At 38.0% G+C, this 27680-nt stretch overlaps 1 protein-coding gene across 3 annotated transcripts in view; it reads left to right on the top strand.

Annotated features, from left to right (window-relative positions):
* LOC150079139 (neuromedin-U receptor 2-like) overlaps positions 1–27680 on the top strand; it is a 289047-nt gene that overhangs the window by 247174 nt on the left and 14193 nt on the right. Inside the window, exon 1 of one of the 3 annotated variants that reach the window (XM_090382812.1) lies at positions 14776–14817. The exons of the other annotated variants lie outside the window; for them this stretch is intronic. The gene's annotated coding sequence lies outside the window, so the exon portion shown is untranslated. Of the gene's footprint in view, positions 1–14775; positions 14818–27680 lie in introns of those variants that run through there. 3 annotated transcript variants of the gene reach the window in all.

Consider the following 27680-nt stretch of genomic DNA (forward strand, 5'->3'; position numbering starts at 1 on the left):
ATACATGAATGAAACCGAAACCAAAATTGCCCTTTATGAAATTAGATGGTTGGCACGCTTCGCTCAATTCTCTGCCAATCGAGACAAAGGGCTATCAAATAAAATTCTGACTAATTGTGGCTGATCCTGCCACTCTCAGCGAGTGAAAATATTAATTTTCAATCATCGATCTCATTTAAATTTGAACTCTTTCGTCCAGAATGTATATGAAGGTTCTCAAGAAGAAGTAAGATTCGTTTTTCGATTCTGTGTAAACAAACAAATGAAATAAACATTAGAGTGAGGAACCGATCGCAGTTTTACTCTGGTACATTAGCTAAATGTCAGAAGTTTAAATATATATATATATAGAATAGCAATGAGTAACAGTAAGTAATTTCGAGACAAAAGTGGCATTTTCATAATGACAAAGGATTAATGTCACTCCCTCAGCCCAAGCTATAATATAAGTTATCAAAACTGTTCTTCAGTACGTTTATTCGGGATATTGGCCTCAAGTTTTGCACCTACAAAGATGAATCATATTATATCATTCGAAAAGTCTCAACCTTTTATTATATTAACCAGAATTTAAAGAGTTATTTGTAAGATTACGTAATTGAGCCTTTGCACAAATGACAAATTTACATCGTAAATCAGGATATTATAAGCACAGATTAACAAGTAGTGTAATGGATTTAAAAAAAAAAGTTTGTGTTTTTATTACTTCAGGTATACGTGATCAGATCCCGAAGCTATCATTTTGTTACTGAATGAGGTGATAAAAATAAGAAAGTATGTTACCGGAAAGAGAGTTTATTTTATTAGTAAACTAGTTGAGCAACAAACGGCGACAAGTAGACCTGATTACTCATGTCTTCAATTTGGCAATAAAATATTTTTAAAATTTTGATTTATTGAAAAATATTTAAAACAGTTTGTTATTTGGTTTTTAGAAGCATTGGCTACTAAGGCCATATTGCTCCGGGATATGCGGTGGTCATTCCCTGTCCTTTCCACATCCTCCGTATTTGGTGGTGACGGGTTCGAACCACGGTCTAATCAAGAAGCGTGTGCTACGCACTGCTGCTCCTTCCCACCTGGCTACGTTTGAAACAGTGCGATAATAAATGGCGTGTATCTTTCAGCAGTCCCAGTGATCTCCCACAAAGCTGTAAAAAAAGAAAAATCTGCCAAGGTCAGATGAAGGTGTAAGTAGTGTAGGTGTTGTTGTTTGTCTGGTCACTTAGTTACTGGAAGGAGCATCCCAGCATCCATCCACCGCACGAGGAGCCGCGCCACATTATTGGAGGGACGTCTGTCGGAATAAATGCCTTTTGCCTAGGAAGGAAAGAGAGGACCACAAAGACGGGGTCCCTCAGGCCACTAGTGGGAGAATACCCAAAGACAGGTGACTGAGGACATCAAGAGTACGTGATAGAGGAGACAGGAATGAGTTTCCCCGCGTTAGGCCAACTTGTGCATTCCATTCCTTCCTCCCCTGTGATAATCCTGTTTTTCGGATAAACATTTTACAGCAATTTTTACACTGTTCATCCTTGATTAGCGTATTGATGAAACTATTTATAAAAAGGTATCACCCAAAAGAATGTGCACATTATTTGCAACATTAGTTTGGGGTGTAACCATTATCTGCCATCGTATGAGATAAAAGTTAAATGAAAGCGTGAAGGTTTATTTAATGGAGACAGGAGCTTGTTCGAATGAACATATTTCAAATTGAGGAAAAGGAAAATGCGGTCGAGGCGTCATCCCATGGAAATTTCTAACGGAACGCAAACTTTAAATAATGCGAGATTTAAATTCTTAAATCATAAAACCTTTTATACTACCCGTAAGTTGAAGTGCTCATTATTTTACCAATGTTAATAATCTGCCTTTAATTTCGTAAAGAATTACAGGTAATTCACAGACGTTTCGTGGTACTTCCTGTACCACTTCTTCAGTGACTGTAAAGATAGAAAAACTGGAAAAGCACTAGAAATTTACTAGTTCTGCAATCTTTACCTTCACTGAAGACGTGGCACAGGTTTTTAATGTAAGGTTATTTGCAAAGGAAACAGAAATCCAGAGTTACTTATAACTTAGGGAGAGGAGCTGAAAGCAGTTGAGGAAGAAAAAGACTTCAAGATTATGATAGAATAAGATATGAAATTGGGCATACAGTGCTGCAAAGAGGTGGCTTGGAAGACATGTAGTTATTACGACTTTCGAGTGGGGAAGAAAGATGATCTTGTCTTAGGTAGGTCGGAAAAACTGCTAGCTTGGGGGGATACAAGGATTAATAGATTAACAGTAGCCACTGGCAGAGGTGAAAGAGATTCTTGCACTGCTTCTATTGTAATGAGCAGAGGCCTGGAAAGCAAGGTGCAGGATATTTCAGAGACTGCTGGTAGTCATTGCGGTACAAGTAAACACATGAGTTGTGATAGGGTAGCTAAGAATAGAAATAGGTGCATGTATACTTGCGTGTACACCATTGCTAGGAGTTTGTTAAATAAATTTGATGAGTTTTGATACTGTTGATGAATTTGAGGTATTGCTCAAAGCATCAAAGGCAGATATTGTTGGGATATCAGAGACATAGTGTCACACAGATATAAGGAATGCAGAACTGGAATTTGGGGAATACAGAGTGCACAGAAAGGATAGACAGGATAGGAAGGGAGGAGGGGTTATGCTATTAGTTAAGAAATACATAAAATCCCAAGGAAGTGAAGCCAGTCGACATCGCTGGACAGTGCAGGGTCCAGTGAGTTTGGTGTGACATAAGCATTGGGAGATCAAAATTGAGAGTAGGAGTGTGTTATAGGCCTAATGACTCTGATGAGTATAATAAGAAACTGTACAGGGAAATAGAGTGGACCAGTAAATCAGAGAGTCTTATAATGGGAGATTTTAATTTCCCAGATATTGACTGGAATTTGGGGGCTGGTCACTCACACACTAGCAAAGGTTTTTGTGGATTTATTGGATGATTGTTTTCTACATCAGCATGTTCTGGAGGCAACTAGAGGGAGTAATACTCTTGATTTGATTATCAGTAGTGATGCATTAAGAATCTGCAGATAAAGGAACCACTAGGCGGCAGTGATCACAGTGTGCTGAAGTGGGATTTACTCAAAGAGGTAACTACCATCAGGGGTAAAGGAAAGGGTTATTGCTTTCGTAAAGGCGACTACGATGGACTGAGACAGTATTTAAATTCTATACAGTGGGACCAACTGATGATGTTACCAACAGCAAATTCAAAATGGGAAGCATTCAAAGAACTTATAAATAAATAAATAAATTTTCTGTTTATACTCCGGCATGACAACCAAGTCAGTAGAGTTTATCTTGGAAGCTACTAGGCTTTACATACCAACTAAGAAATATTGTTGAAGGTTGAGGCCTAAATGGATGTCGATGAACTAATGAGACATGTGGCAGAGAAGAAAAATGCATGGGATACATACAAATTAATGGGTGACATGGAAGCCTATGATAGATATAAGTTGATCTGTAACCAAGTTACAAAGGAGATTAGGCAGGCGAAGGCAGATTACGAGAAATCCTTGGCAAAGGATGCAAAGAAGAAAAACAGAAAATAGTTCTTTACCTATGTAAACTCTAGAAGGAAAGGGATGAGTGAGATTTGTCCACTGGATATTGATGGTTCAACAGTGGAGGATCCTTCTCAGGTGGCTATCAAACTAAGTGAGTATTTTGCATCTACATTCACACATGAGGAGTTATTCAGGAAAGAGAATGCCAGAGGTGAAGTAAACTCTGGCAGTGAGCTAGATGATTTTGTAATAACTGAGAGGAAAGTGGAAGAGGAATTGTTGAGGATAAACATAAAAGCTTGCAACAGTATCAAAAGCTTTCCTGAAATCCAAATATATGATATCAAAATTATTTTTGACATTCAGTTCTTTTGTGGCCACATCATAGTATCCAATCAAATTTGTCAGACAAGACTTTTCCTTAACAAACCCACGCTGTGTCTTAACTATTACTGCAGTCTTGTCTAGATGATCCAGGGGCTCACATCTAGTGAGTATGGGCTTGGCACACCCAGGTCCTGAGCTGGATATTATCATTCTTCTCGTTCTTGGTGATTTCCTTCTACTTATCTCTCTCTCAGGGTAACTCGGGAATTTTTTTTCCTCTGGTGCAGCATAAGCCACAGGCTTCCTTGCATCATATAGCTATTAATAATAATAATAATAATAATAATCCTGCAGTTCTTCTTTAACCAGTGACAACATTATTTTCCCAGGAACACAAGTTAAACTAATAGGTCTATAGTTACTTATGTACACCTTTTGAACCTCCCCCTTTGCGAATTGGGGATACATTTGCTAACTCCAGTCCATGGGGACCTCCCCTGAGTCCAAGGAAGCTTTCATGATTATGGCTAAGGGTTTGCTTACTTCCTTTGCTGCCTCGTTTAATATAACTGGATAGATCCCGTCCACCCCAGGTGCCTTCCGTATGTTTAACTTCAACAATTTCTCCTCCACTTTGCTCTCAGGTATTACAAAATCACTTAGCTCCCTGTTAGCGTTTGATAAACATCTGGCATTCCCCTCATTGAATAACTCCTCATCTTTGAATGTAGATGCAAAATACTCATTCAGCCTATCAGCTACCCGAGCATGATCATCAATAGTCAACCCATATATGTTAAGTAGTCCAATCTGATTCATCACTTTCCTTATAGAGTTCACATAAGTAAAGAAGTCTTTGCTGTTTTCCTTTGCATCCTTTGCCAAGGATTTCTCCTAATCTGCCTTCGCCTGCCGAACCTCCTTTGTGACCTGATTACAGATTAACTTATATCTGTCATAGGCTTCTGTGTCACTTGATAATTTATATGCATCCCATACATTTTTCGTCTCTGCCACGAGCCTCATTAATTCATCTGACATCCATTTACAACCCCATTAGATAGGAAGTTCACTAAAATGCTATCAGTCCATCAAATTATAAAAAAGTGCACATTGGTAAAGTTCAGACTTAACGAAGATGCCACCAATCCACGAAGTGAGGGCTCGCCAAAGATGTGCTCTCCACATGAGTTACATCTCGGCAGACTGTAACATTGTTAGTAGCAAGTCCACATAAACTAAACTAAGTCCATCAAGTATATATGATCACTAAATCAGAATTTAGTGTGAAAGTCTTGGCACCCCAAAACTCAACAGAGGAGATAACTAGCTGAATAGCAGACATTGAGAGTTGATTAAGGAAGGGGAGGAGACAAGAGTTCCACCAATAATCAGAACAGTGCCTACATCCTATGTCTACTCTGCTAGTAAATATTAATGTTCTGATGCACAGATTTATAAGTCAGCGTGCTGCTCTAATTGAAGCCTTTTTGTACTAGGCGATTTCTGCCAAATTCAGGATAGCTAAATGACGCGAGGAAGCTTCGCATCTACTAGGATAAAAAAGTTTCATCACTCAAACTTTCCCCATCGCCAAAAATTGATAACTGATTCAGAGACTAGGTGCCTAGAGATTAGGACTAGGCACCTGGAGACTAGGTGCCTAGTCTCCACGCACTGTAATTTGTAAAACTTAAGCCTTTCTTCGTAAGAGCAACCCTTTGTTCCATTCACTAATCTTGTTGTTCTTCTCTGTACTCGTTCCAGCAGCTCTACATCCTTCTTGAAATGAGGCCTCCAGACCTGTAGTACTCAAGGTGTGGCCTGACCATTGCCTTATAAAAGGGAATAATCACCTCCTTATCCCAGTTAGAAAAATTCCTGTATATCAAGTATGTCATTCCTGTATTGACAAGACACCATGAGCTACTCTTGCAGCCTGTCTGCACTGCTCAGAGAACTTCATGTCTGCCTGCACAATTACCCTCAGGTCCTTTTCATTCTCTACCACTGTCAGTGTAGTACCATAGAGTTGATACGTTGCTCTAGGGTTACTGTTTCCCATATGTAGTACTTTACATTTATCAATGTTAAACTTCATTTGCCACCTCTCAGCCCATCTGCTCAACCTTTCCAGATCCTGTTGCAGCAACATAGCGTCAGTAGTGTCCTTAACAACCCTGCCAACCTTTGTATTGTTTGCAAACTTGGACATCAAGCTTGATATACCATCATCAATATCATTTATAAATACAGAAAACAATAATGGACCCAACAGTGAATCCTGAAGAACTCCACTTTAAGACTGCTGTACAAATTGGAGAGGTATGGCATTAAGGGTAAGTTGCTACAATGGATAAAGGGACGGATGAGTGGGAGACGACAGAGAGTGGTAATCAACGGACACTGCTCTTCGTGGAGTTCCCAGGGTTCGGCGCTGGGCCTATTGTTGTTTTGTGTATTCATCAATGATATTGATGAAGGTATATCACGATTAATGTCCAAATTTGCAGATGATACAAAGGTTGGTAGGACTGTTAACTGCAGTAAAGACAGTGTGCTACTCCAACTGGATCTAGATAAGTTGAGCAAATGGGCTGAGAAGTGGCGACTGAAGTTTAACATTGAAAAATGAAAAGTACTGCATATGGGTAGCAACAACCGAAGAGACGTATCAACTGTGTGGTACTACACTAAGGGAAGTGGAAACGAAAAAAAGACCTGGGGGTAATTCTGCAGTCAAATATGAAGTTCGCTGAGTAGTGCAGAGGGGCTGCCAGGGCAGTTCATGGAGTCTTGTCAATGATATATAGGAATTTTGCTGGGAGGGACAAGGAGGTGATTATCCCGTTGTATAAGGCAATGGTCAGGCAATACCTGGAGTACTGTGTACAGGTCTGGAGGCCTCATTTTACGAAGGTTGTAGAGTTGCTAGAACGAGTACAGAGAAGGGGAACGAAGGAGTGCTCTTACGAAGAAGACTTAAGTTCTGCAAATTGCAGCGCCTGGAGGATAGGCACTAGTGAGGTGATCTGATTGAGGTGTATAAGGCCTTGAATGGGTTGAGCAAGCTGATGGGATTCTTCCTCTTGCTCAGATTAAGAACCTGAGGGGCATAGATTCGAATTGAGGAAAGACAGTTGTAGGATAGATGTGCGGAAATTTGCCTTTAGCCAGCGGATGGTTGATTGGTGGAACAGACTTCCATCTTTTGTTCTGGAAGTTGATAGCTTAAATAAATTTAAGGCTGAGCTGGACAGAAATTTGAATGAATGGAGGGGTGAAGTGGAAGAGGTTTTTTTTTCTTTTTTGGCTGATGCTGCATAAGCTTGCTTTGTTGCATAGTATGCCTCTACTAATGCTAATTCCTGAGCGTCTTTGAGACTCATTGGAATATCATTAACTACATTACCTACATACTAAATATATAGATGTTTTGGTAGCGAACGCCTACTATAATAAATAAAAAAATATATTAAAGTTGAAGTTCAGAATAACTTCCACGAGTGTTTACCTCACTGAAAACAGTTATTATTTAACCAACGTTTATTTTATTTGAAGGTTCTTAACGTGCGCAAATTCTGCATCCAGTGTATCAGAATGTTTCTTATTTTTCCATTCCTTGACCACCACTTTTAATTCATCAGAATTATTAAACAAACTCCTCATCCCTCTCCCCCCCCTTTTATCAATCTATACATTTGCATTTTTTTTTTTTTTTTTTTTTTTTGTTTCGTTTCTGAACACTACTGTAAAAATCTGAATTGGTCGTCTGGGAAAAGTGGTCTTACTCTAAATTACTTGACATTTAATTTATAAGAGTATATAGGAAATTAAAAAACTAACGCAATACCTAGGAATTTTGCTACTTTAATATGTTTCGACTTTCGTAGTGAAAGAATTGTTTCCTGACTGGATGATGCTACGGAGGTAGCATCATCAGATTCAAGCAGACATTGCTGCATCATTAACAAAAATGATTTTCTGTTATGGTCAGGTTTAACTCACAGACCCGAAAGGTGAATGAATAGAGTAGGATCACTCATCTTCAGATTAATTATATACTCGAACTTTGGAATCAGATGATCCTACATTACATCCTTAACTGAAGGCTCAATAATCTTCTCTGGCATAGATGTCAAACTTACAAGTCTGTAGATATTTTGAGCTACTGTTTGCTCCGACATTCCCTTTCGAAGTTACTTTGGAATATCTCTTTGTTATTTAAATTTATCAAAGCTCGAAATATCTTCGCGCTTGCGAACTACTGACAGGATCTTGATACTTCAAATTTGAAAGATCTACTTGCTGGTCCACGAATCGTGAGCAGTCGCCCAATCTACTCATTATTCCCACTGAAGTACAATGATTACACTGCCTAAAATGTTAATATGATGGAGTTAATCAACAATCTGGAACTAGAACCTGAGGAACTCAGATCTCTGAGAAGCATTAGCATTAGTAGAGGCACATGATGCAATAAAGCAAGCTTATACAGCATCAGTCAAAAAAAAAAAATTCCCAATTCACACAACCATTCGCTCTAAAATTTTGTCCAGTTCTTCTTTGAACTTATTTAAGCTATGTATTTCTACAACGACAGATGGAAGTTTACTCCAGCAATCAACTACCCGCTGGCTAAAGGGAAAATTTCGAACATATTTTCTACAACTGTCCTTCCTCAATTTCAATTTATACCACCTCAGGTTCGTAATCTGAGAAAGAGGAAGAATCCCATCGGCCTTATTCACCTCAATCAGATAATCTCGCCTCGCAGGTGCTGCAAATTGCAGAATTTAAGCCTTTCTTGGTAAGAACACCCCTTCGTTCCCCTTCTCTGTATTCGTTCTAGCAACTGTACATCCTTCCTAAAATGAGGCCACCAAAACTGTACGCAGTACTCAAGGCTTGGCCTGATCATTGCCTTTTACAAAAGAATAATTAGTTACTCTGGCAGCCTGTCTGCCCTCTTCATATCTGACTGCACAATTACCCCCAGGTCTTTTTCATTCTCTACCACCCTGAGTATAGTACCGCACAGTTGGTACGTTTCTCTGGGGTTACTTCTACCCATATGCAGTACTTTGCATTTGTCAATGTTAAACTTCAGTTGCCACTTCTCAGCCCCTTTTCCTAACTCTTCTAGATCCTGTTTCAGTAGCATATTTTCATTAACAACCCTGCCAACCTTTGCATCATCTGAAAATTTGTTTATTAAGCCTGATGTACTTTCATAAATATCATTGATAAATATACAAAACAACAATGGGCCCAACACCGAACCCTGAGGAACTCCACTAATGACATTAGTCCACGAAGTGCAGTGTCCGTTGAATACCTCTCTCTGTCTTCTCCCACTGACCTACCCTTTTATCTATTGTAACAACTTGCCCTTAATGCCATACTGCTTCAATTTGTGCAACAGTATCAAAAGCTTTCCTGAAATCCAAGTATACAATATCAAAATTATTTTTAGCATCCATTTCCCTTGTAACCACATCATAGTATCCAATCAAATTGGTTAGACAAGACTTTCCCTTAACAAACCCATGCTGTGTCTGAATTATTGCTGCAGTCTTGTCTAGGTGATCCTGCAATGCATCTTTAACAAGTGACTCCATTATTTTCCCCGGAACAAAAGTTAAACTGACAGGTCTGTAATTATTCGTATCACCCTTCGATCCCCCTTTGTGAATTGGGGATATATTTACACATTTCAGTCCGTGGGGACCTCCACTGAGTCGAAGGACGCTCTCATAATTACAACCAAGGGTTTTCTTACTTCCTTTTCCACCTCCTTTAATATAAGTGGATAGATCCCATCCACCGCAGGTTCCTTTCTTATGTTTAACTTCAACAATTTCTCCTCCATCTTGCTCTCAGTTATTACAAAATCATTAAGCATTTTGTTAGAGTTTAATAAGCTTCTGCCCTCCATGCAAAATACTCATTCAGTTTGTCAGCTATCTGAGCAGGATCATCAACAGTGAACCATCAATATCAAGTGAACCAATGTGATTCATCCTCTTCCTTCTAGAGTTTATATAAGTAAAGAAGGCTTTCTGTTTTTCTTCGCATTTTTTGTGAAAGGTTTCTCGTAATCTGCCTTCACTTGCCTAACGTTCTTTGTGACGTGATTACAGATTAGCTTGTACCTACCATAGGCATCTGTGTCTCGTGATAATTTATATGCATTTTTCTTCTCTGCCGCGAGTCTCATTAGTTCATCTGACATCCATTTAGGTCTAAATCTTTAAAAGTATTTCTTAGTTGGTATGAAAAGCCTAGTAGCTTCCCATACTAAATCCTTGAATGCATATATATATTCGACATTTTTCATAGTTTTAGCGAGTGAAACGTAGGTCTCTTAGCGATTAGAATAAAGTAAACCAACAAGTGTGACCATCCGCATAACACACCACAGACATGAAGGAAACGTCAAATGACCTCTACACGGATCATAATTCCCATGGCGAAATAGACTGTCACACGGTTAAAGTTTAACAAAATTTGAAACTTATCAGTTTTGAAATTTGTGTTGTTATATTCACTCAAATAGAATCTACCTATAAAACAAATATTATTGCTCCTTAGCAACGTTAAGAAACTAGTAAAGCTAATTCAATTTAATAATGTAAGATAAAATAACTATCCGCATTCTGACTCGAATCTTTCAGGAATTGAATATTAGCGAATTATATGTCTTGGTGACATATCAACTGAATCCTTAATATAACAGTAAAGGGGGGGGGGGATGACCCTTATAAGGCTCGTGGGGATAACAGAACAGACGGCAGTTAACGCGTATTTGATATTAACGACGTGTATGACGACCCACAATGGTGTTTCTCTCCTTTCCGAGTCCTAGTGATGATAACGATAGACAGAATTATCCGCACTCTACATAAAATAAGGTTCCGATTTAACGTCCAGTTGTTAGTTTATTTAATCACTAAATTCCTTTCCGTATACCACTTTTTTCAATTTTTCTGTCAAAAGATAAAGGGAGAAGGGGGAAAAGAAAAAAACGTCTGAATTTAATCCTATGCCTTAGGTATAAGGAGTAATGGATAAGAGAGCTTCATATACATGAATAATGGATAAGAGAGCTTCATATACATGAAGCTCTCTTATCCATTACTCTACTGGTTCAACTTTATTGTTGTGCTTATAATATCCTCATTTACTTCGATAATTAGCCACGTGGAATAAATATTTTATTGACTTCAGAATTGCAAAAGCGAAAGAAGCACTTAGTAAAAAAAAGAAAAGAGAAAGATTCGTGAAAATCTATATATGGAGTATACTGCTGTATGAATGTGAAACATGGTCAATAACAGCAAAAGACTGGAGGAGAATTGAAGCATTTGAGATGATTTACTGGAGAACATTGATGAAAATCAACTGGAGAGACAAAAAGACGAATGAATAGGTCCTCACAGTAGATGAGGAACAAAGAGCAATCAAGAAAACCATAATAAAAAGGAAGATGCGATTCCTAGGACATCTCTGGGGACAATGATTGGATAGTAAACATAACAGAAGGATTGCTTGAAGGGAAAAGAAGCAGAAGATGACCAAGAATCACACCATTTGATGACGTGCGCCAACTCTTAAGAAATGAACAAAAGTGAAGCAAAGCAAAAAACCCAAATTCCGGATAAGTGGAGAAAAAAGATCTCTATGGCGACAGGGCTTGGCCCTTAGAATGATCATGGTAGCGTTGCCAGGGTCGAAGCCCATATGGCGTGTGAATATGTAAAACACTTTGAATGATAGATGAATGTTATTAAATACAAGGTCCACTCAACCGACTCCAAAGGAGCCGATGCGGTCTGCATACTGCCTCTAGAGCGCGCTATGAGCATCTGATAAAGTATCCATGTACCTCTGCTTGTTCTTGATAAAACAAGGGCAAATTACAACCGGATAAACGTATTTAATAATAATGAAGCTGTCCTATATTAGTGATTGATGTTTCGGTGTATTTGACTTTGTTGCACCTATTAATGGGCCAGTTAGCATTTTTGCTGATACTAGAAGTGGCATTCTATGAATTCGACTGAAAGTTTAGCTAACAGACAGTTCTTTGCTGAGTTGGCTGGTCTCGGGATTGCGTACGGTTGCTTTCCCAGAACACACGCAATATATAACACCGGTAAGTCATGGTAATTTGCATTATATAGCTTTTATTAGCTTAAGATTATTCTTCCTTACCACCCAACAAGGATCACAGTTTACAATCAGATCTAGAATGAAGTCTTGAACGTTACTCGAGCGACTAGAAACACAGGATTTCAATACGATACTGTTCATAATAACTTTGTATGTACTACTCGTAGTAGAGCAAGAACAAAATTTTTATAAACATTTAAATGTTTTTAAAAATTTTGCCATGCTACAAACAGGTGGTTCACTATGTATTTTATTGGTCCTCTGGAGCAGAATTTTTCTTTTGTTTGTTTTCCCACACTTTTATCTTTATTTTTTTTTAATTAAAAAAAAAATCTTTCCCTTTATACTAAGGGGTTTAGTACAAAGGAATCCACAAAAATATTACAGTATTTGAAAGAGCAGAATACGTGACATGATTAACTCTATATACTTGACTCTGACCACTCAGCTATGGTGCCGACCGGGCTAGCCGGGTGGGCAAAGTGCCTGCCTAGCAACCCAAAGGTCGCGGGTTCGAATCCAGCTTTGGGCTTGGATAAAAGTACTGCAAAAAACCTTGGGAGGTGCACTATGGCCACAGAAGCCGATGCGCCAACAACTACCAAATAAAAAAAATAAAAAAAATCAGCTATGGTCTCGATGATAATTCCCACAATTCTGTAGTGTCGTGGATAGCCTGAGAGTTCTAACTCTCAGTCGGAAGAAACTGGTTTATACTGGGATTAACTTCTGTGGGTTTTAATTTTCAGGGAATGCGTGTGGAGAGAGATAAGAATGAAGTTGACTTATACTGCTTCGAACGAAAGCATCGTGCCCAAAGTAAAAACTAAGCATTTCGTTGCAAATACTGCAGTGGTTCAGTTTCGTAGAGTTACAACAACTTGGAAAAGCTTACGTACATTCCCGTATTTTTACGAGACTGTGCTTTTTGGCTCTGATAATAGCTGACGCGCTTATCTTTCATACGCGTGCCTGATATACAGGTTTCTGGGATGAAGGAATCCATGTCAATCTTCCGCCGCTTTATTAAAATGCATAAACACTCCCAGAGTCCCAGATCTCTATCGGATAAATCAGAATACAGCGTCTGTTCATCCGAATGTGGGCATCATCGAAGTATTCTGCAGCAAAACGCTTCTAGGGGTAATTATCCATCTCGAAATGTTCCGGGGTTACCTTGCAGGAACGAAGGCAAGAGCTATAACGTAAGAATCTTTATAACCAGTTTATTAATGAGAATAGTACTTCGTAAGCCCGCTCGCTGAACGCGGCGAAAAGTGTAGTTTGTGATGAGCTTGGATAAACCGAGCGAAATTCTTTCATTGCAGTAAGTCCGGAAGTGCAAGAAACAGACGAGGGATCCATAAAATTATGCGATGGTGAAAATGCATTTAAAACTTTGTTTAAGCTTCCTGTTGCTTATTTGACAACAGTTCTTAGATTAATGAAGCGTTAATATAGGCTGAATTGTATACATTGATAGAACAAATCCCAAAGGACCGAAAATTTCAATATTGGAAAATGTCTCGATATTCAATTGAAACTGCTAAATCCTCAACTGTTTTGGAAAGACGATTACGTCTTCCCAAAATAGTTGAAGAATTGTAAAACGAGAAAATGTGTCAAGAGTCATAAAGAGTAATGAATTAAAAATAATACGATCGAACTTTATTAATATCAATCTTGTGTTAGCACCTTTCTTTCAGGCGACATTGAGAAATTAAAATATAACCTCGTAGCTTTGCCACCACACTTCAAAATGAGCGCAATTCTTTTACTCGTTTTTTTCTAAAGGGTAACCGGTCCCCAGATGCTTTCGTTGTAGTATTAAATATCTGGAGGGTTTTTATTCCATAATTTCTTCACGTTTTTGGTTTGTTTGACTTTTTTTTTCGCCGCAATAATTTTTATCGACATTTTTCAAGCGACTTTAGATCCGTTCGCGTCTTCTTTCGTATTTGTGGCCCTCTCCTTGGAGAATACCGCAGACATAAGACGCCTCGACCAGCCGATGATCGATTCTCTGGAGTATGAAGTATTCGCCGATGCGAAAGGTTATTTCATAAACTACAGGAAGTAACACGCTATTGCGTTCATGCCTCAGGATCGACGCCAGTATTTTAAAACACTACTTGTTATCTTCAAAGTACGAAGACACATCTCGAACGTGATGCTCCGTGGAACGAAGTAATATTTCACATCAGACATTTTCCCCTACTACTTCTCCCTTCCTGAGAAATTTGAAGCAAATTAAGGAATGTAGCTGTTTTTTCGCATGCACTGGACCGTTTTTGAGTGTAAATTACACTGTAGTAGTAATTCTTCACTTAACTGATAAGAAATATGTTATGTTATCGATTGCTTGTGTATTTATGCGCAGAGAACTATTTTTCATAAAATACAACGACTCTGAGCAATCGAATCCGGTACTCGACTAACACGATAGAAAATCCTGTTTAATGTTGACAGCTTGGCCAATTCTTGAATTAAATCCGAAACTAATTATGGATTTTGTGCCTCTATAAATATCTGATAAGGATCCTGTCATAACGCATGACACAGAGAAGACATTAAAACGCTAGTTTTCGATATTATCACATTCAGACACTTGTCGCTAGGGCAGTCATACTTCTGCCATAAAAATCAGGGACATTCCTAGTCAACCAGTTTCCAACGCAAGTTTAATTTCATCGGGATCAATGATTCGGTTCCCTGCCAGATCTTTCTTCAGACACGAAATGAAAGGATGGGACTGCGTACTGAACAAGTAAGTATTTTCCATCCGTAACTCTGTAACCAAAGGCTCCATGCAGAGCTAGTTGAATTTCTGTGATCTTGATCCTTGTGCAGGCGTACATTCGCCCACTCGTTTCAAGTAAGGTATTTTAGTTTAGTGAAAAAATGTGTACGGTGTCATTTGGAGAAAGTGCGGTTTCTCCACAAAAAAAGCTACTTAACTTTTCAAACAGCCCTCGTATCTGTCAATTGTTTGTTTTGTACTGCCAAAATGAAAACTGGCAGTTCGATAAATAGCTTGAAGCATAAACAAGTGGAAGTATCACACAATAATATGTATGTAATCTTAAAAATCAGTCTTATTCATTTTAAAATACTTTAATCAAACATATTTCTTTTTATTTAATTCATTGTCACTCAGAGAGGATTTTCATATAGTCTACTGCCCTCCCTTAAGAAACCAGCAGCAATCTCCCATTGTGTATCGGTCCTGATAAAAGCCCAGCCTTTGTCCATTACTTACATCTCCCAAAATTTGAGGATGAGATGGGAATGAAGAAACGAATTTTCAAAGACATTCGGCACCTCCACCATACCATTGCAGTAAAGTTGACACTAAAGATTCATAGCTAACTTCTCTACTTTTTCCAAGAAATTCCTGCACAACTGCTTTCAATGATCACCAAGCTTCAAGATCAGTATCCTGCAGCTTTGTTTCAAATACACCATCATTGAGAAGTTTTTGTTTGAGGCCCAGTGAATTTCCTCCTTCAGTTTAGAAACCACTTCCGCTTTGCCAGATCCCTAAAATTTCATCAATAATCCAAACTTTATATGTTAAAGGTGGGAGGAGGACCTTTTTTTTGGCTCAACTAGTGGTCATATTTTTTATTATGTTCCATGGTAAAAATCCTCCCACTGCTGCATGAATGGCCCAAAAAAACCCAGTATTTTGTGAAACTTCCTGTAGACCAGAGAGCAATTCAATTATCCTTAAGATCACCACAGACATTTCAAGCAAAATTACATATTATTGCACTCAGGACATATTTTGTTATGTTTCTTCCAAGCCAACAGTATGAAGTAGAAGAACTGATTTGAAAGCGTTTCCACTGTGTAGAAAACGATTTTTAAATTTATTTTTGAGGCACCAGTAAATATACGCCATTCATTAGGGTTGGTCCGTACGTTGTTTCATGGCACAAGGGCTACTAAGACCATATTTTGGCTGATTCTATTCAGTAGAGCAGTTTCAAGTTAAAATCAGTTAAATAATCGTGTATAATTCAATAACAGAAAGAATTAGAATTCAGCTAGATTTGCATTGTCTCCAATAAGATTAGATAATGTTAAAGGCTCTTGCAGAAATGAAAGTTATATTTAGAACATTAATATAATGGCTACAGTTTATTAGAATATGCTTCACTGTAAATATGGACAAAGAGGGGGAACCATCTCCCATGAGCAGTTAGATGTGTGTGTGTGTGTGTGTGTGTGTGTGTGTGTGTGTGTGTGTGTGTGTGTGTGTGTGTGTGTGTACCCAATACGCATCTTGGCTAAGACCACCTCCTCTTGTCTATTTGATATCATGCTTGATGCCCGCAACTGAGGTTCCCCTTTAAATTGCAGCAGCTTATTTCCACCCTGAGCCTGCCAGATTTGCAATCATTATTCTTCACACACGTTTTGTAATAACTGATTTGTAATCTGTATTCGGCACTTGGTAGGTAAAAGAGCATGCTGTGGTCGGATGTTTAGCTTCTTGATCTGCATATTCATTTCCTTCAATGTCTACATGACCTGGTATCCAACAGAAAGTGACTGATTGGCTTCCAGCATGTAACGCAATTATTTGTGATGATCCAATTTGTTTCAAGACAGAGTGGATTGGCTTGGATGATTTTTTTAATGCTCTGATTGCACTCAGAGTAGGAAGAGATCATTGTTTGATTACTGGACAGCTTAGTCACGTGATTTACAGCTATTTTAATCACAGAATAAACACTGCATTCCTTCGGAAAGGAGACAGAACTAGAAGAAACTGCTGCTGCGCCTACTGTCATACTTGTTTTTGAACCAAAATGCTGAGAATTTGTACGTTGTCTAATTCTCTCGCAGCCTGAGGCTTAAGCTCTTAAAGTGTTTCAGTCTAAACTCACTTTATACACCATCAGGCATCTCCTCATATTATAGAGTTATACTTCGTAACTGCTTTGTCACCACTGCATCACCAGGGTACCTACCCACGCACCGACGAAGGGCCAAATCGCCCTGAAACGGCACCAGGGCAGCCTGATGATGTCCGGAGTTTCCAAGAATAGGTAACAACAGTCTTCCCCACTGGAGAAGCGTTGCCTATTCGAGAAGTTTGAGTTTTTGAGTGGTGTGAGTTGAAGGAGTTACTGTCCCTTTCATTCTTCTACACCGTTTCTTTTCCTCTTCCACTACTACTGTTACTTTTCTTCTACATTTTTGCTTTTCTAAGTCTAATAGGGACAAGTGGATAGTCGAGTTATTATCCCACACATATACAAATCGCCCCGAAACGGTGCCATCTGGGTGGTGGTGCTATCCGCTGAGAATAAGTAACAATAGTCTTCTCCTTTGGTGAAGTGTTACTTATTCGAAGTAGTGCAATATCATGGCTATTGTTGTTGTTATTTGGTTTTTAGGAGCATTAGCAACTAAGGCCATATTGCTTCGGTGCGGTGGTCATTCCTTGACCTTTCCGCATGCTCCGTATTTGGTGGTGACGGGCTCGAACCCCGGTCTAATCAAGAAGCGTGTGCTACGCACTGCTGCTCCTTCCCACCTGGCTACGGAGGCGCCAATATCATGGCAACTCGTTGCGAAGGCATTTACAATATGAGATTTAACTAAAACGATGCCGTTTTTGCTAATTCAGAGTTTGAATTAGCGTACTAATATGATGTGCTTCCACATTTCAACGAGTTTAATCAAATAGAAATACTGAAGTTGCTATAGTTTTTTAAGAAAGCTGGGGGATCAGCGCTGTAGTGGTTTAGGGGGAGGATACAGAATCTGCTACTTTCACAAGATTCTCTCGTTAATCTGGCAGGCCTATGGATGATCGTTTAATTTATTTTTATTTTTTAATAAATAACGAATATTATTCTTAAAAACAATTCAATATAGTTGAACCTCCCAAATCCTGCAATCCATTATTCAGCTGGGTTTAGAAAAATGGACGAATTCGGAAACCACTCGAAAATTTAATTATCGAATTGACTATCCTGCAAGCAGCAGTATTTAGAGATTTAAAGAGAAACGATTTCACCTCAGAGCTATTTTTACCACACTCCAGCGAGATCGTAAATTTTTTTAGGCTATGGATTGTTTGTTTGCTATTCGTGAACAAGATTAGCAGCTCATTAATAATAAGGGCCGGATTATTTAGGTTTTGAGTTGCACGATTCGTACACGAAGGCATTAGATATCGAGATAAAAATTCACATTTACTGTTCGGAAAATGTTTTAGCACTTTTAGATGGTCTTTGTAAACAACATCAATTTTCATCCCTTAGTAATTGTTCACATGCCACCTAAAAGAAAAGTAAGAGGCTCAGAGAAAAAAAGACAAAGATATTATCGAAAAGGTTGTATTCAAAAACTTCGGTAAAGCAAGGTATGAGACTCTTCACTTTTCTTCTTCCAAGATGTACAGTGTAGTTTAAAGGTGAAGTACAATTATCTTTCTCTCTCGAATGCGATCTAAGATGCGAGTTCGCATCTTAGATCTTTAATGTTGCACCTACGGAAATTGCTGACAGCGCTTCGACACTCGAAGTGAAGTATCTCTGTATACATAGTTTAACAGTCATAGATTGTCCTGGGCATTTTCGAAGAAGGAAGCCATGACTTGTGTTTTATATAAGGAAAGTTGATCCTAAGAGCAGGGAGATGCGAGCATCATTACGGATATAGAAGACAGCTATGGACTCCTCGGAGTGGTCGGTGGGAGAAAAATGCTAGGCACGAAAGTAAGATTCCGAGAAATTTCCAATAAGAAGCAGAACAGAAGGGCGGGTGAGCAGATGCCGCAGCAAGCATCGTGAATTTCAATTAGATGAACAGAATTTGACAGATCACACGTCACCTATTACGAAGAGTGGGTTTAATAATTTTTAAGGGGAAAATATTAGAAGATGCCTTATAGCACTAGGATATGTACTTTATCAGTGGAACTTTTCCGAGTCATTTACAGCTACGGAAATTGATAAAAGCGATTTAATCAGTGTTATAGGCTTAATTTTGTTTTGTCTAGCAGGTCATTTAGGGAGCACTTGGGACATGTGCTACATAGATCCTTTTTCTGTGACATGCATGTTTCAGTACATCCATTTAATAATTTGTAAATAGAGCGCCAAGAGTGGGAGTTAACGAACAGTAAAGTCCATATTTAGCTGCTGTCAGTGTTCTGTTCTCATTAAATGGAATAAAATACACGAACATAAATAATTCATTATAATTACATATAATCTATGTAGTCGTACATAATTCTGTAATGTCCGTCCATCACGTCACACTTTCCGGTCCTGTAATAGATAATGGGAACGGGGAGACAACTGATTTCAGGGATCCTATTACCTGTATTCAAAATTATTATATACTCAGGAGAAGCCTGAGTATATAATTTCCAAGAGAGAAACCTGATAAACTTCTTAATTTAAGCATATAAATATTCCTCCTTCCTCATGGCTAGCAGAGTAGCTACAACTGCTGTTCTTCCATCCACATGGAAAAGGGTCAGTTTCATTTCGGCCCAGGCTGGAGGAACTCTTTTGTGGACTTTTTTTCAAGGACACCGTTCATCTGAGTTGATATTTCATTTTCTTAACTATTGTAATATGAATCTTGTAATGACCAGCCAGCTGGAGTTGAATCCATTCAATTCGGACCTCAGAGATTACACTATTCTTTACTCTTTCTTCTCCTCTCAGTGATATATTCTTTTTCTCTATTATTAATTAGAGACATTAATAGAAGTGAAAAGAAAATATAGTTATCTCATTGTCAGTTAATTACTGGCTTTATTAAGTGTTCTATATATAACTTTAAGCTCTCTAAACTTAACCATTCAGTTTACTTAAAAGTGTATGATATTTATTTCTCTTCACCAGTATACTATCTTTTTTTCTCTCTATCTGTACATCTGTATTTTCATAAATGACACCACATTAACGAGTCTTGCATAAATGATACACGCGAAGCGTGCACAGACTGTCTAAAGCTAATAATACTGCATCGAAACTACATTTAATCACTGGATTTCTGTTTGTCCGATTGGAATGGAACGACAAAAACGTATTTGATGAAAAATCCTGAATTAGTGTCCTTAAAGGTACTTATATATTTTGTCGTGTATCCTTCTTTCCAGAAAGGAAAATTGTGTTACCTTACCTAACTCAGTGAGAATGTCAAAGCAGTCTGTAAAAATTTCTTCTACGATTTTCTTATAAATAAAATAAATAAATATTCATTTATTGCAAATACAGCAAGCCCATCACAGCACATGGCTAGGGGCAGGTAAAAATACAACGGGAATGAATAAAATAATCGAGTATATGTACATAGCAGATTTTATATAGATATTAACAATGCCTAGGAATTTTAGTTATGAATTTAAAAATTGCAGAAAAGTTATGAATTTAAAAGAAATTGCAGAACAGGACATTTGGCTTTCAGTTGCAATTACTGGGTTGGATTATTTTTCTTCATTTTATCGGAGATCTGACTCCTGTAGGTTTCAGAGTTGATTAACCTGTTGCAATCAATGTTGTGATGATTTATGAGGTGTTATATGGGGGAAAGAAAAAAAACAGTCGTAGTAGTAGTAGTAGTAGTAGTAGTAGTGGCGGCACTTGATGCAAGAAAGCAAGTGTAGGAGCTTATGCAGCATCAGCCAAAAAAAAAAAAAAAAAAAATCACACCATACCCTCCAAATGCCTGTCCAGTTCCTCCTTAAATTTATTTAACCTATCAACTTCCACAACGACAGATGGAAGTTTGTTCCAGCAATTAACCACCCGCTGGCTAAAGGCAAATTTCCGCACATCTATTCTACATCTATCCTTTCTTAATTTGAACTTATGTCCCCGTAGGTTCGTATTCTGAACAAGTGGGAGGATCCCATCAGAATTCAGCGTGCTCAACCCATTCAAGGCCTTATAGACCTCAATCAGATCACCGCGCAGGTGCCTAGTCTCCAGCCACTGCAATTTGCAGAACTTAAGCCTCTCTTGGTAAGAGGATCCCTTAATTCCCCTCACCAATCGTGTTGCTCTTCTCTGTACACGCTCAAGCAAATCTACATCCTTCCTAAAATGAGGCCTCCAGACCTGTACGCAGTACTCAAGGCGTGGCCTGACCATTGCCTTATACAAAGGGACAATCACCTCCTTTTCCCTGCTAGCAAAATTCCTATATATCATTGACAAAACCCCATGACCTGCCCTAGCCGCCTGTCTACATTGCTCAGAAAACTTCATATCTGACTGCACAATTACTCCCAGGTCTTTTTCATTTTCTACCACCTTAAGTGTAGTACCACACAGTTGGTACGTTTTAGCAATAACTAAAACCAGCATAACCTATGTCTCTTTTCTTCCTTAGAAATTACTGACCCCACGAATTGTAAACGTCATTCATTCTGAAACCTGGAAGAAATCTAAAGTCTGTCCCATAACTCTTTCACGGCGTGTTTCTTTCTAAAAAGAGATGAATATTTAAAAACATGAAATGCGCAGCAATATTCTCTCCAATGGCTAGGGAATTTACAAGGATAAATAAAGGAAACTTCTCTAGATCTTGATTCTCCATCTGATCTATAAAGAAAGGCTTAAAATACATATAAAGTTCACTTTAGACACACACACCCTATATGAGAGGAATCACCGTGATGGATATGTGTATTTTGAATGTTCAATACACTTTTGCTATAAATTAGGTGAATTTAACTTTTATGTATTCAATTAAGGATTGGCGCACTCATATTATGCAACTCATTTTAATCGATTAATAATGGGGATCTTTAATAACTGCAGATATGAAAAAGTTTTGTTTTTTTTCTGGGGAGGGCGATGACGACGCTTTGAGTGGCCCAATCGCGTATCAGTATTCTGTAGAGTACAGTCTCTCATATTGGTTGAAAATTACGTAAGATTCCTTTGCTGTCTGTCGTCTAATGAAATTTTTATGAGATGAAGGTAATCATTATAAATAATGCGAAGAATCGCTTATCGCCTTTACTAGAATTTCCATCGAGTTTAATGTAAAATCCAAATGTCCCTACCGCAAAGCAAGACTGTCGTGCAGAGAAGAGACATTTACAGGCAATTGGAGTGATTCAGTACATTTTGTTGATTGATGTTTAATATCGAATAGCGATCAAACAAAATGTTTTTGTTAAATATAAAAACCACAGCGACTCTCACCTGTTGCAGAAATCGTGTACAGGTCTCAGTAATAGACGACTTAGTCAATTAAAAAAAATGAAGCGTCCAGTGACAGCTCTATTTAGCATTCAAGTCAGCTTACGGTATGTTAACTAAAAGCATTTGTTTTGCTCTTTTACATTAATTTTTTCGTGGGAGTTTGGGTAGTCCTCTATGATTATTGCTAAAATGTCTTCCAGGCTCCTATTTTATTTTAAGTTTGTTTGCTTAATTCACTTGTTGGCGTTGTGCAATGGATGGCATATCGCTAACTAAACGCCATGGTGGTTGAAAACTGAAGGTTTAACTGTAAGTTTGGTTTGAATCGAACTATAAGCACATGTTCTAAATGGGTGCTCTTTATAAATTGAGTGAATCGCTGTTTTGAAACAAGATAGTGGATTAATAAAAATCGCCTCGTTAGAATACCCTTTCTATACACCATAAACATGGCACGCAAACGGGTTCCAAATGTAGAAAGAGGAAGGATAATCATAACTTTGATATGCCATCCTGGAGAAAGGATGGCAGATCAAATAAAGCATTCCTTTTACGGCCTTAGGACTTTCCCACATGTATTTTAAATTTGATTTGGATCGGACTTGAGAGCAAAAAAGTGGATGGGACAGGTGTCCTCATAATTTATAACCGATTATAATCTGAATTTTGGATTTTTTTGGTAATTTCTGTGTCAGACAATTAAGTAGGGCTTCAAGCGATTTGCTAACATTATCTCTCAAATGCTGTGAATGGAGTCGAAGAGATTAAAATACATTGCAACTACGTTTTCCCATAATTTCACAGATCTGTGAGAGCAACTACACTCTTTTGAAGCTCAAATGAGCATGGGGCTACATAAATTCAAACTGGAGAGGGGAAAAAAGAAATTGGGACGAGAAATTTAGGTTGAACAGAGTTTAAGGCTAATCAGAGAAATTGCGTATTTTGTTTTTTCACCAACGATGGCAAAATTGTTCTGTGAAATGTTTGATAAGCTGAGCGGGACTGACTTCTTCCTCTTCGTCATTAGCTAAAAGAATGATGATCGTCAATATAAGGAGGTAACGCCCCCGAAATTCCCAAGAGAGTGATATATTGCAAGTGTTTCGTACGTTTAGTGGAAGTTTGTTTACCGATGCAAATTTCCTTCGTGATGACTTCAGCGTTTTTAAATTACTGGGTCTATTAAAGTAGTTGGTCTTTGCGATGATTATGGCTCCCAAAAGCGAAAAACATATATCTCCAGTACAGTCATATTTGAGTCTGTGTGCGGTTTAAATCTCTTACTAATTCAAAGAAATCCATATCACTAATATTAGTGTTGCTCCAAACAATAGCATAACTATCTTACCACAATATGGGGACATCTCGTTTTGAAGGAATCGAAATTTCACGCCCAAAAATTGGAGTTCCACCTCAGTCGTCGCAATTTAAATCGAAAGGAATCCGAAATAGAGTTAAAATAAATTAATTCAAAGTACAATGGATAATATCTCAAACAAGTTAACTAACATTTAAATTTCTGTAAAAACACATATAATTGTATGCTCGATTCTATACATACCGGGTTTCAAACCTGGTGTATATAGGATTGACGATCTAATAATTCCAAAAGCCACGCAGTGTTATCATTGCATTTCAGAGAACTACCATGCAAATCAAAGTTTGAATTGAAACACTTTGATACTTAAAAATGTAAAACCAACTACATCACAAAATAGATGAAAATCTTACATTATAGAAGTGCTATCTTATGATAATGATGGAGAAAAATAGGCTGTACTCCTCTATTATAATATTAATAGCTCCTCCTTACGTTCAAAAGTAGTCTTATTATAAAGAGTCATACTTAACGGTAAATTGTGGACAAAGTTGCCAATGCTCCTAAAAACAAAGAATTCTCCCTCCCCTCTCCGCCCAATAAAGTAACTTATAGATATACCAGATATTTTTAATTTTATGTTATCCTATCCTATCCCTACACAACTTCATAATTTCGCTAATTCAAGCCAGCATAATCTGGTCCTTCTTGTTTCGCAATTTGCGAGTGACCCCTTTACTCCCCCCGTTGATTTCAGAGAGGTTTTTCGCTTGTTATGGTCCATACATCAAAATACATGTATAGTTCGTGCTACTTTTATCTGCAGATTATGTTTGTATAACCATAAAGATATACGGTTATAAAAACGACGAGATTGACGTCACTAATAGTGATAAGCCTGCAGTTACCATAGAAACGAATGATTAGCAGATTATTTCTGTTTTCCTTTAAGAGAGCTGAAACGGGTTACTGCGCTCTCATAATGCGTAATATCTGCCTAGTAATTCATAATTTTGTGCGTAACTGATATTCGGAAATGAAAGGGAATTTCAATTTATTTGTTTAATTCTTGGGATGGAACAGACAGCATTTTTCCTACTTTACGAACTGAAATGAGAAACTTCTTTCATAAATTGATGGTGAATTATCGGAAACTTGCTTCTTATGGTGTATTCATAGCGATAACCTTGATTATAGCATAAACAGAACTTTCTGGAAGATGCTGATTAAGTAAGGGCCACTTTTCAGTTTGGCCATCTGAGGCCCAGTCCTTTATGATCACAGGTGTACAATAGTTTGCGCTGGTTCAAGAATTGCATCCATTTTTCCCCAGAAAACGTTATTCTATGCTTGCTTCTTAAAATATATATATCTATACAAAAATTACATTATATTTTTATTATTACTAGTTTACCACGGAGAACAGAGAACCCTTCAGAAGAGATGAAATTGGCAGGAAAAGATGGTAAAGTGGCAACAGACCGCTAGAAAGCGCCATTCTCTGTACTGTTTTGGTTAGAACTGAACAATACAAGAAAAACATTTAGAATATTGTGTTCAGGTCTGCAGGCCAAACTTGAAGAAGGACAGAGCTTCTAGAAACGGTTCAAAGAAGGTCAAGCAGATCGGTGTTCATATAGACAACGGCTTAGAAGGTGTTGAGTGCAAACTTGGAAAGTAGACATCTATGGGGGGGGATTTTTTAAAGGAACTAAACTACAGCACTAACATAGATTGTTAAATTTATTATATTATATTGGGAGGGTTCTTAAATTTGAAAACTCGCGTTACTTATATGAATTTCAGCTACTGTTTTATTATTCGTTTAATTCGCAGTATTTTCTCTTCAATTTTGACTGTTATACATTAGACTGAATGGTGTATTCTGATTTCGCCACCACATTTTGTAGCATAGTGATGCGGTCATCGTTAAGCGTGCAGATTTATAAGGATCCCCCTGTAGCAGTAGTACCTAATGTCATTTATGTTCACTTATTCTTCGCCCAGATGCCCTGTTTCTTGAACTCGTCATACTCTCCGTATTTGATTGATTTTTCTTTTTCTAGAGGCAGTGCACTGAATGGTGTTTTTCTTTAATTTCCGTTATCGCATCTTTTACTGCGACCTAACGCACTTAAACATTTTCCTTGCCCTTGTGCAGCGTTATCGTTCCTCCTCACAATAAAGACGCTCACTTCTTGTTTCACGCTTCGGCTCCCGATATTAGCTCTCTTGTTTGACAATAGCAACGCGGTATAGAAGAGTGAACTCAGAGCCCTGCGGACCTCTCGCATCGTCCATGTTGTTTTTACTCGTTTCAACGAAAACAACTGCTGCGGATTCGGAAGATGTACTCCGATACGTCATCCTTTGCAGACAGCGCGAGAAGATGAACCTAGAGGTATCGTTGGAATAAAAGCGTCGACTTCCTGAGGGGTAGTTTGGATGCATGAGCACTCATTTGAATCCTAACTAGTTTCTTTTATATATATATATATAAATTCAATCGCGTGCCCATTTGTATATTTGTAAGTTTAGCCCCAATCAAATTCTATAGAATTGACTTAATATACTTTTATTGCGCATTTCAGAATTAAATTTGACCCATTCGTTCAGTAAACGTTTCCAGTCTACTATCCCACTCGCTCACGACTTTTGTAGCTTTAAGTTAACGAAGAGAAACCGGATAAATTCAAAAATATCCCGATGCTCTTCCATTGTGATGAGGAAAATCCTTCGAGTGATCGTAGGTGTGAGACAAAAGTGCGCACTTTTAACAACTTGGGCTGACATTGATGCAAGTCATCAGCACAAACTTTTCTTCGAATGTACAATAGTTGTGGAGATGTTTTGCTGTACGAATACGAGTTATCGGTGAAAATACGCGTCTAAAGAGATCGCCACAGGAAAACAGACTCCGAACAGTAATAAAAGTTGTTTGTGTAGTTAGGTAAGAGAGTCTTTGATCTTACGAAATGAGTTCTGCTTCCAATGGAGAGTTTCTCATTCTTGAGAAGCTGCTGTTTTCACAGTACTTGGGATGAGCATGCGATGTACCTTTACTTACAAGGCAAGGTTTGTTCTATAGATAATTCAGTGATTATTGAGCTAATCTGAATTATGTCCCAAACAATTCTCTGCTGTTTCGTGCTTCACACAATACGCTGTACTAACAATATATGATAAAAGAACCCACTACAATAATCTGTCTGAAGTATAAGATATTCGAGTGTACGTACACAGATCGATATTATGGAAACTAATCACAAAACGGGACGATAGTGCCATCGAGATGAGCTATTCGTATATCGATTTGTTTCCATCAGTTGAAACTTCATTCACAGTAATCGGATGATTTTACTGGATTTATTTTAGCGATATTACATGGCAGAACTGAAACGTAAAGTGTTTTTATTCTCTGCGAAGACGAGTGATTCAACTGCTTTTGGAAAACTAGACAGTAATTTATTCACGAAGTGGGATGCACTTGTTTGTCGACATCGAGATTTCTATTTTATGAAAGTTTTTAGTTTATATAACGATGTTATTGCGGAAAGGCATTAGCGGTACTGGTTTAGAGACTGAATGTGCAGAAATCAACAATTTCTGACGTGAGAAAAAGACGCTCCGAGTTTAATATTTACTTCGAACTGAATGATCCTCATTTAGTTTAATTTCATTACACATTGCGCTGCTTTCAGGAACATTATCACCACAAATCCAACACAGAGATTGCTATCGGCTCCACTTCCATTTTGTTTTTCAAGATGATACAAACAGTAGGTGGATTTCGCTTGGATCTGTGTTGGAACATCGATAAGCAGTGTTTTAAACTCAGAATTATTCTTTATTCTTCTACCTTCCTGATTAAATTCATAACCTAACTTAATTTTCATTTAGACCACGTACTGATTACTAGTGGAAACAGTGAACATTGCTAAGAGATATCAGAGACATGGTGTCACTCTGATATAAGGAATTCTGAATTTGAATATGGGGAGTACAATGTGTAAAGACAGGACAGGGAGAGGGGTTATGTTCTTAGTTCAAAATCACATAAAATCTAAGGCGGTGCAATTTTCAGTAAGTTTGGTGTAACATAAGTCTTGGGGAAACAGA

The sequence above is a fragment of the Mastigoproctus giganteus genome, chromosome 10 (genome assembly GCF_048544385.1).
Source record: "Mastigoproctus giganteus isolate SK-2022 chromosome 10, ASM4854438v1, whole genome shotgun sequence".
Lineage (NCBI taxonomy): Eukaryota > Metazoa > Arthropoda > Arachnida > Uropygi > Thelyphonidae > Mastigoproctus > Mastigoproctus giganteus.